General features: G+C 46.7%; 2 protein-coding genes across 4 annotated transcripts in view; one reads left to right on the forward strand and one right to left on the reverse strand.

The window, feature by feature from the left end:
* The window catches only part of LOC128861045 (sideroflexin-2), a 37,877-nt gene extending 26,896 nt beyond the window's left edge, over window positions 1-10,981 (reverse strand). Inside the window, exons 1-2 of one of the 3 annotated variants that reach the window (XM_054098926.1) lie at window positions 10,222-10,981; window positions 9,742-10,098 (exon numbers count right to left, since the gene is read on the reverse strand). The gene's annotated coding sequence lies outside the window, so the exon portion shown is untranslated. Of the gene's footprint in view, window positions 1-9,741 lie in introns of all 3 variants that reach the window. The other 2 variants (XM_054098925.1, XM_054098927.1) reach the window with 2 other exon arrangements.
* Window positions 1-11,172, forward strand: part of LOC128861044 (CTP synthase) — a 38,730-nt gene that overhangs the window by 16,014 nt on the left and 11,544 nt on the right. The gene's annotated exons all lie outside the window — the stretch shown is intronic.

Raw genomic sequence — 11,172 nt, forward strand, 5'->3', positions numbered from 1 at the left:
GTGGTTCCTCTCTCTGCGTTCGAAATGCTTTTCGTGTTTTTGTTTTTCACTCATGCTTGTTCTTTCACTCGCCATTACCCCCCTCGCGTGCACTTTACACACTCGAACTTCCTTTGCCTGGTTGTCGTCGACGCAAATACGTGCCGTGTCGGCGCTCTGTTGGTTACTGATTGCTGTGCCAACGAGCTTTAGCCAGCCGCTGCCGTCGCGGCAGATAGCATTGAATTGCCGCCGTTAGCTGTTATTGTTCGCTTGTTGTTTTTGTTGTTGCCTTTGCGCGTTGCCAAGCGTTATTTACCATCGTCATTGTCATCATCATCGCCACCACCATTGCTAGAGCCCAAGTAAGTAGCCATCACTGACTGCCTGCCTACCCACCAGTCATCGCTAGGTGTGCAGGTTCGCTTAGCTAGCAGTTCCTACATTTATACAAACACACACACACTTACATATACACAACATATATACATACACACATACATACACACATACATACATACATGGTCATACACTAATATACATACTTATTTACATTCGGTCACATATTGGCAAATAAGAATAATGCGCCATTGATGTTGCTGCTTGCTTGCTGCGACTGCCAATGAACCAGTCAACAGGCCACCAAGCCAGCCATTCAGCTAGGCCGTTTGCTATGCTCTTTTTTTGCCTAATGGACATCCAGCTTGGTTGGAAATTTTCGTGTTGATTCGACGCCATCACCTCGCTATTGCCGACGTCGTAGTAATTTTCTTTTACTTTCCTTCTTCGTTTGGATCGCACATTGATTCTCTGTCATTTGTGGGTGTGTGTGTCCATATCGTCACGAAAAAACGCCACCAGCTTGCTTGTTGATGATTGCCAACACCGGCAGTTAGCTGCCTGCAAGTCGCCAAAGCGTTTTAATTTTGCTACCTCCCGCGTTTTTCTGTGGGCTTTTATTTTATTTTTTGCCACTTCGTATCTCTGTATGTTTAGCTTTTTTCCACTCTTACTTTTTTACTTCATATTGCTATGTTTTGCGCCACAGCAGTGCCCCGCCTCTGCAACTGCCACACAGCCGCAATGCCTGTGCCATTTTTTGTTCTTCCTCTCCTTCCGTTTGCGTACGTTTTTCTGATTTTTTATTTGCGTTTCCATTGTGAGTTTTTAGGTTTCGGTTTATGTTTTTGTCTGCCATTGCGTTGCGGTGGCGCGCTGCGGCACTTTATTCCTGCTGCCTGTAATTTTTTATTTTTTGCTGTTGTCGAGTTTATTTTTCGCTTGCCAGTGCCAGCCTGCCAACCGTTGTTTGGAATGATTTTGTCAGCCAACCAACCAACCAGCCATGCAACCAACAAGCCAGCCTGCCAGCCAGAGCGTGCTGCGTCGTCGCGCCAACTGCTAGATGTTTTTTGTTGTTCACTTTTTGTTATGTCTCCATTGCTGGCGGTTGCTTGTTTTCACTTTGTTTTGCTTCCATTTCATTCGCTTTTGAAATTTGCGCTTGGCGAATTTCAGAGTGCGCGCACACGGTGGCCGTGTTCTTCTGCCCTCGCGGCTCTGCCTGCTTTGGTCTGGCGAACAACGACGTGCTAGTCAGCGTCCCCTGTTTGAGTAGTTGTCGTTTTTGTTGCTGCGTTTCGTCGCTTTTCACCTACCTCGCACTCCATTCAATATAAATCAGCCATCCATCCTCATCGCGTTAGCGTCATCATCATCAGCAGTAACAGCAGTTGGAGAAACAAAAACAACAATCATCACCACTGTTGCGGCTGGGGCTGTGTTGATATGTGCAGTTCATGGTGTGCCGTGTGCTGCGGTTTTGTTGTACTCGTCATTGTTGTTGCCATCGTTGTCGATGTATATTTTTCTACGCTTCACTCGAAAGGCCCAAATTGTAAGCCCACAAGCGTAATGCCTAGCATTCAACGCGCGCAAATGTACGCCATCCGGGTCTCCTCTCCGCAACATGTCGCGCGTCACCAAATGCGCTCCTGCCTCTCACTCTACTTACACTCCGCTGCTATCCTCGTCAACATCGTCATCGTCAAACTACCGCCATATGAAGAACATAAGGTATGGTTCTGGTGGTGTAGCCTTATGGCGGCTGTTGACTGTCTGGCTGTAGCTGGCGATAGCAATGGTGCTAGTGCTGGTGATGGTGATGGCGATGGCGATGGCGCTGGCGTAAGGAGGAGGCAAAGGCAATGGCAAAAGCGTTTGCGTTTTCGCAAATGCGCTTCTACACGCTGCTGCTTACTGTTTGCTGCTTATTCAATGCCTGCCCAGCTGCCTCGCTGACTTTCTGCTTGCTGCCTGCTGCCGACTGGCCGAATGTGTTGGCTGGCTGGCTGTGTGACTCTGCTCTGCTGAATTTTCAATTCAGTTGTGAGCCGACTGCAATCAGCAGTGGAAGTGTGTACATTTTTAACACGTGATAACGCAAACGCGCGAGTCAAGTCTTTTGTGTTCTGTGTGTACGTGTGTGTTTTACCATCGTTAACGCCATAGCGTCGTTCGGAGACTAAAAGGCAGACTCAGAGCTATAGCCATAGCCATAGCCATTACAGAGCCAGCGACAAGTATATTCATTGGTTGGTTGTCAGTTTATTTGTTTGTGTACTGATTCGTTAGTTAGCTGACTTGATTGAGGCGACACAGCCGCATACACACCCGTCGCCTGCGCGCCATCACCTGTAGTTCCTCCATAGTCGTGTTGTCATCCGTCGCCGACACCTTTATCATCGTCATCAGCCAGGAATGGTGTTGCAGGGGGCTGCTGCTGCCTGTCGCTGGTACTGGCGTGTCCTTTTGCATTTGTCTGCTGCGCGTGTGTGTTTTATTGATTTTATAGTTCATATACGACGCCTGCATGCCCCCCACTAAACGTCTATACAAGCTTCGCGGTCTATTCGCTTGCCTGACTGCATACATGGGCTGGCGTGTACGTATGTGGTCTTCCTGCCTATTGTTCGTGTTCCCCTTCAAAACGATGCATGGCGTCGTCGCTGATTGCTACATTTGTTTAACTGGTATTCAACTGCTCTTCAAACTGACTCCACTCCCCCATCGTTCTCTAGTTCGTATGCCTTTGTAATTACTCTTTGATTATTTTACTAATACAGTTTGTTCTAATTTTCGTTCTCATTTCGTCTGTTTGATTTCCTTTATTGGTTTCTAGGACTGAATATTTCGAAATATCAGAGTTGTAATATTCGTTTGAGCAAATGAAATCCTGCGTTGGTCATTATATTTAACTATATGGTTATCCAGCATACTTTTACGTCTACATTTTTCTTTAGCACCTTAAGGACATTGGTACATTTTGCAACTGTGTAAATAAATCCGGGTACCAGTGACATTTTAAGAAAAGAGACACACCCATAGGCTTTGGATATTACCACGAACGACACTAAGCCAAATAGTTTTTCAACTATTCATGTCCGGAAGATCTGAATATTACCAGGGAACGCTTCTGTAGAGGAAAAGTGAAGCCATCTAAAAACATGGAATTGCTGAGTCTGCAGATCCCACTTACCCAGCTACCCAGCGATGATATTACTAAAGTCATCAAATTTGAGAAGATCTACTAGAGTAGAACTGCATTAAAAAAAAAAAACTCCAGAAATGTACCCTGCTCTGGTACACAGATGGCTTGTTGTTGTTGTTGTAGCAGTATCTTCGCCCTGTCAGTGTAGTGTAAATTACCGGTCGTCTTCGTCTAGCTCATCTAACGGTAGGCCCAGGAAACTGGCAGTTTCGACGGGTTGGGTCCAGAGGGAGAGAGGTGTTAGATGAGTGGGTTTGATGGGGCACTGTGAAGAGGTGGTTAGTGTCGTGCGGGGTACCTTCACATGCAGGACATATGTTTAGTATGTCGGGGTCGATTCTGGATAGGTAGGAGTTTAACCTGCTACAATATCCAGAACGTAGTTGTGCCAAGATTACGCGGGACTCTCGAGGAAGCTGGAGCTCTTCGTCTGCGATAGGTGGCGGTTGGACTCCGATAACGGCATTCGGGGGTCGGGAGCTTAGGAAGGTGGTAAGTGTCTCCCGATGAATGTCGTTTATAGCCTGTCTGTATACTGTCCGATCCTGGAGAGGTCTGTCCGTTTTGTCCTGGATCTCGTCCACGTAGTTGAGGAAGTGTCTCCTGATGTGCCTGGGAGGGGGCTCAGGCTCGAGCAGGTGTCTGCATGGGTGAGGCCTACGGTGACACCCAAGCAGAAACTGCTTGCCGAGCATTTTGTTATGCTCCTTAACCGGGAGCATGTGCGCCTCGTCATGTAAATGGTGGATAGGGGACATCAGGAGACATCCTGTCGCGGTCCTGATGGCAGTATTCTGGCAGGTCTGAAGCTTCGTCCACTGCGTATCACTGGTTCCAGGCGACCAGACAGGCGCGGCATAGTTCAGAACCGGTCGGCCTATTGCTTTGAAAGTCGACAGCAACATTTCTTTGTCTTTGCCCCAAGTGCTGCCGGCAAGCGACTTGAGGACCTTGTTGCGATTCTGTACTCTCGTTGCAATAGCGGTTGTGTGCGCCGAAAAGGAGAGCAAGCTGTCAAAGGTGACTCCCAAAATTCTGGGGTTGTTTATCGTCGGAATTGGGGTATCGTCGACGTGTACCTGAAGTGGCAGCTTGACCTCCTTTGTCCAGGTGGTAAATAGGGTCGCCGTGGATTTAGTGGGAGAAAGTTTTAAGTTTCTCGCAGTGAAGAAGCGAGAAAGGCTGGCGAGGTAGTCGTTTACTTTTGAGCATAGGCCATCAATGTCATTGCCCGACACCATTATCGTGCAGTCGTCGGCATATGAGACCAGTGAGACTCCCTCTGGTGGCTGGGGGAGTTTCGAAATATAGAAATTAAAAAGCAAGGGTGAAAGGACACCACCCTGCGGTACTCCTTGCTTTATTTTTCTCTGTTTTGAGGTTTGGTCTCGAAATACTACCGACGAGTGACGACCACTCAGGTAGTTCGCGGTCCACCTCTTCAGCCCTGGCGGGAGTGTCGACTGTAAAATGTCATCTAGTAGCGTGGCGTGGCTGACTGTGTCGAAAGCCTTTTGTAGGTCCAACGCTACTAGGACAGTCCTCTCGCAGGGGCGGTTTTGGTTAAGGCCGCGGTTTACCTGGGTGTTTATGACGGTGAGTGCCGTGGTGGTACTGTGCACTCTACGGAAACCATGCTGGTGTGGGGCTGGAGTCAGGTGTTGAGTGAGGAGTGGGAGTAGAAGGGCCTCAAGTGTCTTCACTACTGGGGAAAGGAGAGTTATCGGACGATAAGACTCCCCTTGGTTGGCGGGTTTCCCAGGCTTCAGCAGTGGGACCACTCTCCCTAATTTCCACTTATCAGGAATGATGAGAGTGTCCATAGACAGGTTGAAGACCTTTGTGAGATATTCTACTCCCAATGGACCCAGCTTTTTCAGCATCAGCATGTTTAGTCCGTCGGGGCCAATGGCTTTTGATGGTTTCATGTGTTTGATGGCCCCCTGAACCTCGTCGCTGGTGAAAGTAAGCGGTGCACTGTTGTAGGGCAGTTTGTGCAGCCGTCTGGTGGCACAACGTTTGGATCTGTCGACCGGAGGATGCAATATAAATTGCCGGCTAAAGTAGCTCGCGCATCTCTTCGGGTCCGACGAAGTACGACCGTTGAAGGTGATATCCACCTTGTCGTTGTGCTTCGTCGGGTTCGACAGGGACCTTACGGTGGACCAGAGCTTGCTCACACCAGAGGTGAAGTTACAGGACTTCAGATGCTCTACCCATTTGGTCCGCTTATGTTGGGTGACCAGTTGCCGGATCTCCAAATTGAGATCCTTTATACGAGGATCCCCGGGATCGGCCTGGCGTAGACGGTCACGCTCGTTTGCCATAACGGCTGCTTCGGCTGGGAAATTGGGACGTGATTCCCGGATCCGTCCAGCAGGTATGAAGCGAGCCGCGGCGGCTGTAATCGCCTTGCGGAGTGCGCGTTCGCCTGCGCGCACATCGGTGGGAGTGGGTAGGGCTGCGAAGATGTTCTCAGTAAATTCCGCGAATCTGGTCCAATCAGCTTTGTTAAAGTTGATATATGACCGGTGATCCGCGGAAACAAAATCGGCGGGTCTCTCGATCGAGATGATAATGGGCAAGTGGTCTGATGCAAGCGATAGCATAGGTCGCCAGGTTATGCTATTTATCAGTCCAGCGTTAGCAATTGTTATGTCAGGCGAGCTGCTACAATTGCCCACTACCCTAGTGGGGGCGTCGTCGTTTACAGTGCTGAACGTCGAATCGTCTATCTGCTCTGCCAATAGCTGTCCCCTACGATCATTTGGCAGGCTTGAATGCCAAAGATCGTGATGCGCGTTAAAGTCACCTACTACCAATCGGTTTTCTCCCCTGATGAGCGCACCAATATCGGGGAGATATCCTGCCGGGCAGCAGGTGACAGGGGGTATATAAATATTGTAAATTTCGAGCTCGGCATCGCCTGACCGGACAGCTATACCTTGACGTTCTAAGGTGCTGTCCCTGCGGTCGATGCCTTCATCAATAAGACGATACTGCACTGAATGGTGTACTATGAACGCTAGGCCACCACCGTTGTCTCGCTCGCGGTCCTTTCGGTGCACGTTATAGCCGTCCCTGGTAATCAGGGGGGAGCTAGCGTGCAGTTTTGTCTCTTGGACCGCAGCTATCTTAATTCCGAACCGACTCATGAAGTCGACTATCTCGTCAATCTTACTCGTTAGTCCGTTGCAGTTCAGTTGCAAAAGCTTGAAGCTTCGCGGGAGCGTCGTCGTAATTCGGGGGGTGAGGGATGCGTGATGTTGTCTGCGTTGGTCCTGCTGTGCGTTCCGCAAAATGGGGAGTGGCCTGATGTTGTCGGGTGGCCGCGCCACGGTGGGCGGTTGCGGGTGCAGAGCTCTGCAGCAGGGGGCAACGTAGTCACGTGTCCACTCACGGGTGGTGTGCAGGCCGAAGCACCTCCGAAAGTGACACCAGCCACTGCAAGAACTGCATTGGACAGTTGTCAGGTTCCGAGGTACTACGGTCTGGCACACGGAGCAGACTGTGCGGGGGACCAAGAGCTGCTGGTTTGTCCCCGCACTGGGGTAGGAGCAGGAGGGTTGTGGGTTGGAGAGGGAGTCGTGTTGCTCTTGGGGGCTCCTGGCCGTTGAGGTGTTGTTAGTGGCGGCAGTGTGATGTGCCGGCACTGAGGGCAGTGTCGCCGTAGAGGCGGTGACCGCCTGTGGGCGGGAGCAACACGTGGCCACATACCTTGTGGACCACTCCCTGTGAGTCTTAAGGCCTGAACAGGTCTTAAGATGGCACCACCCGTTGCACTGGTTACACCTAACCGAGGTGGAGTTCGGGTGGAGCCGTTTGTGGCAAATGCAGCAGTAGAATACTTCAGGTCCGGGGTTGGGTTCGACGCCAGCCCGGAAGAGAAGTATTTGGAGCAAACTGGCTGCAATGAGTTGCTCCTGTGACGAAAGGTTTAGGGTAAAATACGGTGCACTAGACAGGGCTAGTGTACTGGGGCGGCAGCCCTTGGTCGGGAATAAAAACCCGAGTCATTCCGGTAACGTAGAACCGGCTGCCATGGGAATGCTAGAACCGGCTGCCATGGGAATGTAGAACCGGCTGCCATGGGAATGGCTCGAAGACACCGCTGAAGATGCGCTGTAATCAAGCGCTCTGTGCCGATGGATAGTTTTCCAAGCGTCTTCCAAACGGAGATGTATGCCATGAGATAAACTTAGACAGAAATTTCCCGAAATTAGCGGGGATCGGTAAAGGTATTAAAAAAAAATTAAAAAAAAAAGATATATAAAAAAAAATTTAAAAAAAAATATATATAAAAAAAATATAAAAAAAAGATATATAAAAAAAAAAATTAAGAAGATATATATAAAAAAAAAGAGCGAATTCGTCGTAAAAGTCCCAATTTTGTGGGGAATAAAACTCATGAACATACCTCCATAAAGCACCATGGTTCAAAGACGTTTCATCGAACAACTACCGTATTCGTCTAATAGGGCTCCGGTTAACTTTTTTCTTTTAATGGATCGCCACCAATGCTCGTGGCACGCACATATAAATCAAACCTAAAAAGCGTATACACTTTCTGGATGCAATACTGTTTCTAACACCTGTTTCGCGATTCGATCACCCCAATCACCTGTCATCACCTGTATGTAGACCAGGTTGAAAGGAACACCAAGTGCACTATTTCTGTGTCTTTAATTCTATATATTAATCCAAAAAATCCAAATTTTGTAGGAAGTGGCGTTTTTATATGTACGTGCATAAATACAATTCTCTTCGGCAACAAGTTTGTATTTTGTGTAAAAATGGGTTCAATGGTGCGAAAATCTTAGAAATGTTGGGAAACTGTTTCGATAATGATACTCTAAAAAAGAAAGCATACAGCCGGAAACACGGTTTTTATAGATTACACCGGTATTGAACATAACGAATTATTGCCAGAAGCTCAGAAGTTAATAATAGTCCCCCTTTAGCCGTTATGAGACGTTTATGTGAAGCAATTCGGCAAAGAAGAAAGGATGCCATCATCGTAAGTGCCATCATTATCCGTGATTTTTTGACCAAAAACGAAACGAATACCATCCAACAGCCATCGAATGTATTTGATATGGCTCCCTGCGATTGTGTTCTTTTTGAACGAGTCAAAAAACCACTATGGAGAACGTGTTTCAACAGCCAAAAAGAAATAATGGAAAAATTGAAACGGCTCTAATGGCTATACCCAAGATAAAGTTTCAGGACCCCGAGAGGATGCGCTCTGGCGCGTCATCGTCCAGCTTGCAAAAATGGCACACGCATGTTTCTACTAATCCTGGGTTCCTGAAATGATAATGAAGACTACAATATTCCGCAAAGTATGCAATGAAAGTTTGTAAGGCCACTCTAGCCAGATTTTAGAGCTACTTGATACCTCTTTAAAAGAAAGAATAAATTGTTATGCCTGCATCTATCCTGGACTTCACATCCAGTGTCGTATGAATTCAAGCAAAAGCTTGCCTGTTTCTTCGGGATGCTCTGTAAAGCTGCCAACTGATTTTTGAGAGTGAAAATATTGTTTGCATGATCCCCTGAGAGAGCTTTCTGATGGCGTATCGCTATTGGAGGGCTATTTATTTGCTCTTAGTGTTGCCTTCAGGCAGCTCTCTTAGACCTCCTTAACTTTGGCTATTGGAACTAATTAGCGCAAGTTTGTAAGAGTTCCAATCACCCGTGATCTCTGTTCTATTGAACAGTCGTGGGAAGACTTCTAGTTTGTCATCTTGGTTGGTGTTTTGCTCCACTAAGGAGTGTCGCGAGTCACATTTACTGTTCGTTGGAGACAACTGATTTTAAAGTCTATGTTTCAGTTTCTGTCTCCAGTTCTTTTTCATTCAAAATTGGTAGACTCGAGTTCTTCCCGCCTTCTACAATAGTGAAACGGAAGAACAGTCAATTGGTCTTCCTGTGATTTTCGAAAGCTAGTTTGGATTCGTGGCAATGACTAACGTCGAATACCTTGCCTTAGACTCACTTTCAAAATGTCTGTTGTCTAAGAGATAGTTGTTGGATTTCACTACTTTTAAAGCTATGAAACTGAAATGTATAATAAATTATTATAAAAAGAATAAGTGAAAATCTGGAAGGTCAACCGGGTGGGTATTTGTAATCCGAAGGCCAAAAATATATTTATATGGAAGGTGGGTGTGGCTATTGGTGGATTATAACTATTTCGGATAGCAACTTACCTAATACCGTAATATATGTACCAAGTGTGAAGGCAGATTAGAGTTTGATTGTGTTTGGACAGATTTTGTGGCCTCTACTCATCACCAGTACCGCATCCAGACCCAGTTCACTTATTTAACTTAATATGGAGCTCGGTTGGACTGAGCGTTTGTGCCTTTCTTCCGGCTGCAAATGACCGAGATGTCTCAACCTTCTCCGCGCTATAGCGCTGCATTCAAGTAGAAGTTGCATTGGAGTCGCCGGGGCAGATAGACTTGATTATCTGTGTCTATCTTCTCGCTGTATTATTCTGAACATTTTGGTTCATTTGTACTTTTGTGCATTGCTTTTATTTAATTCGATTCCTTTAGGCTATGCTGGATAAAAGAAATCTTTTCAGATAATCTTTAATTGCAGTTCGGGAAGGAACTCGCTCCTTTTTCGAGTTTTTAAATATGCCGCCTTTAATGCGTAGTTATAAACACACATCTTTTAATTACCTTTTAATCGTCTCTGACGAAAACGCTCTCCTTTTTTTATTTGTTTTTATTTGCGCCATGCGCTAATTTGCAACTGTTGCAACTTTGTTAAATTGTGGTCTTGCTTCTTATTCGTTTTTGTTAACATCGTTCGTTATTCTCTGCAACGGCGGGGTTGATTTTGTATTTCGCTTTTTGTTTTTGTTTATTCGGTTGATGAAATCCTGTATAGAACTTAGTCTGACTTTTTTGTCGTTAACGCAAAAGTACCTATTGGCGCTCGGCAGTTGGTCGCAGCCGACGCTATGCTGGTTGTTTTTCTTGGCTGGCTGACAGCAGCACATTCTTCTGTAAATGTCCAAATGACTGCTTGCTTGGCCGCATATTGCCTGTGCGCTACCTTCGGTTTTCTCTTATTTGTTTCTATGCTATGCTCCCACACTTTTCCACACAATTCGACGTAGTACGTACCTTTGATACTTCACTGTGGCTGTGTCATGCCGGGAGCAATTTACTTTGGTTTGATTTCAGTATGCGCCTCCAGAGCCAGACTGCGGCATTTTTGCTTTAATTTTGTTTTTTCTCGTTTTATGTTCTTTGCGTTTTCTACTTATTTTCGCTTTTGAGTTTTACGCGCAAGTGTTTTTTGCACATATTCATTTGCTTGTTGAGCCGACATAAAAGCAAAGCGACAGCGTGTGCTTTGTTGTTGTTGCAATTGGCATTGCTGTTAATGTTATTGTTGTATATTTGGATGCGAACGAGTGTGAAAGCGGCGAAGTATTTCCTGCTGTCGCTATTGCGCGAGAAATAAAAGTCACAAAAAAAAAAAAAAACGAAGAAAAAAAAATAAACAATAACAATAACAATAAAAACGGCAAAGGCGAAGACGAAGGTGATGGCAAGCCGGCAGCAGTAGTGAACTTTTGTTCACGGCACGTAAAGCCGCCACCGCTAGCTTCGTCCGCGCCC

The sequence above is a fragment of the Anastrepha ludens genome, chromosome 4 (genome assembly GCF_028408465.1).
Source record: "Anastrepha ludens isolate Willacy chromosome 4, idAnaLude1.1, whole genome shotgun sequence".
In the NCBI taxonomy this organism is placed as follows: Eukaryota; Metazoa; Arthropoda; class Insecta; order Diptera; family Tephritidae; genus Anastrepha; species Anastrepha ludens.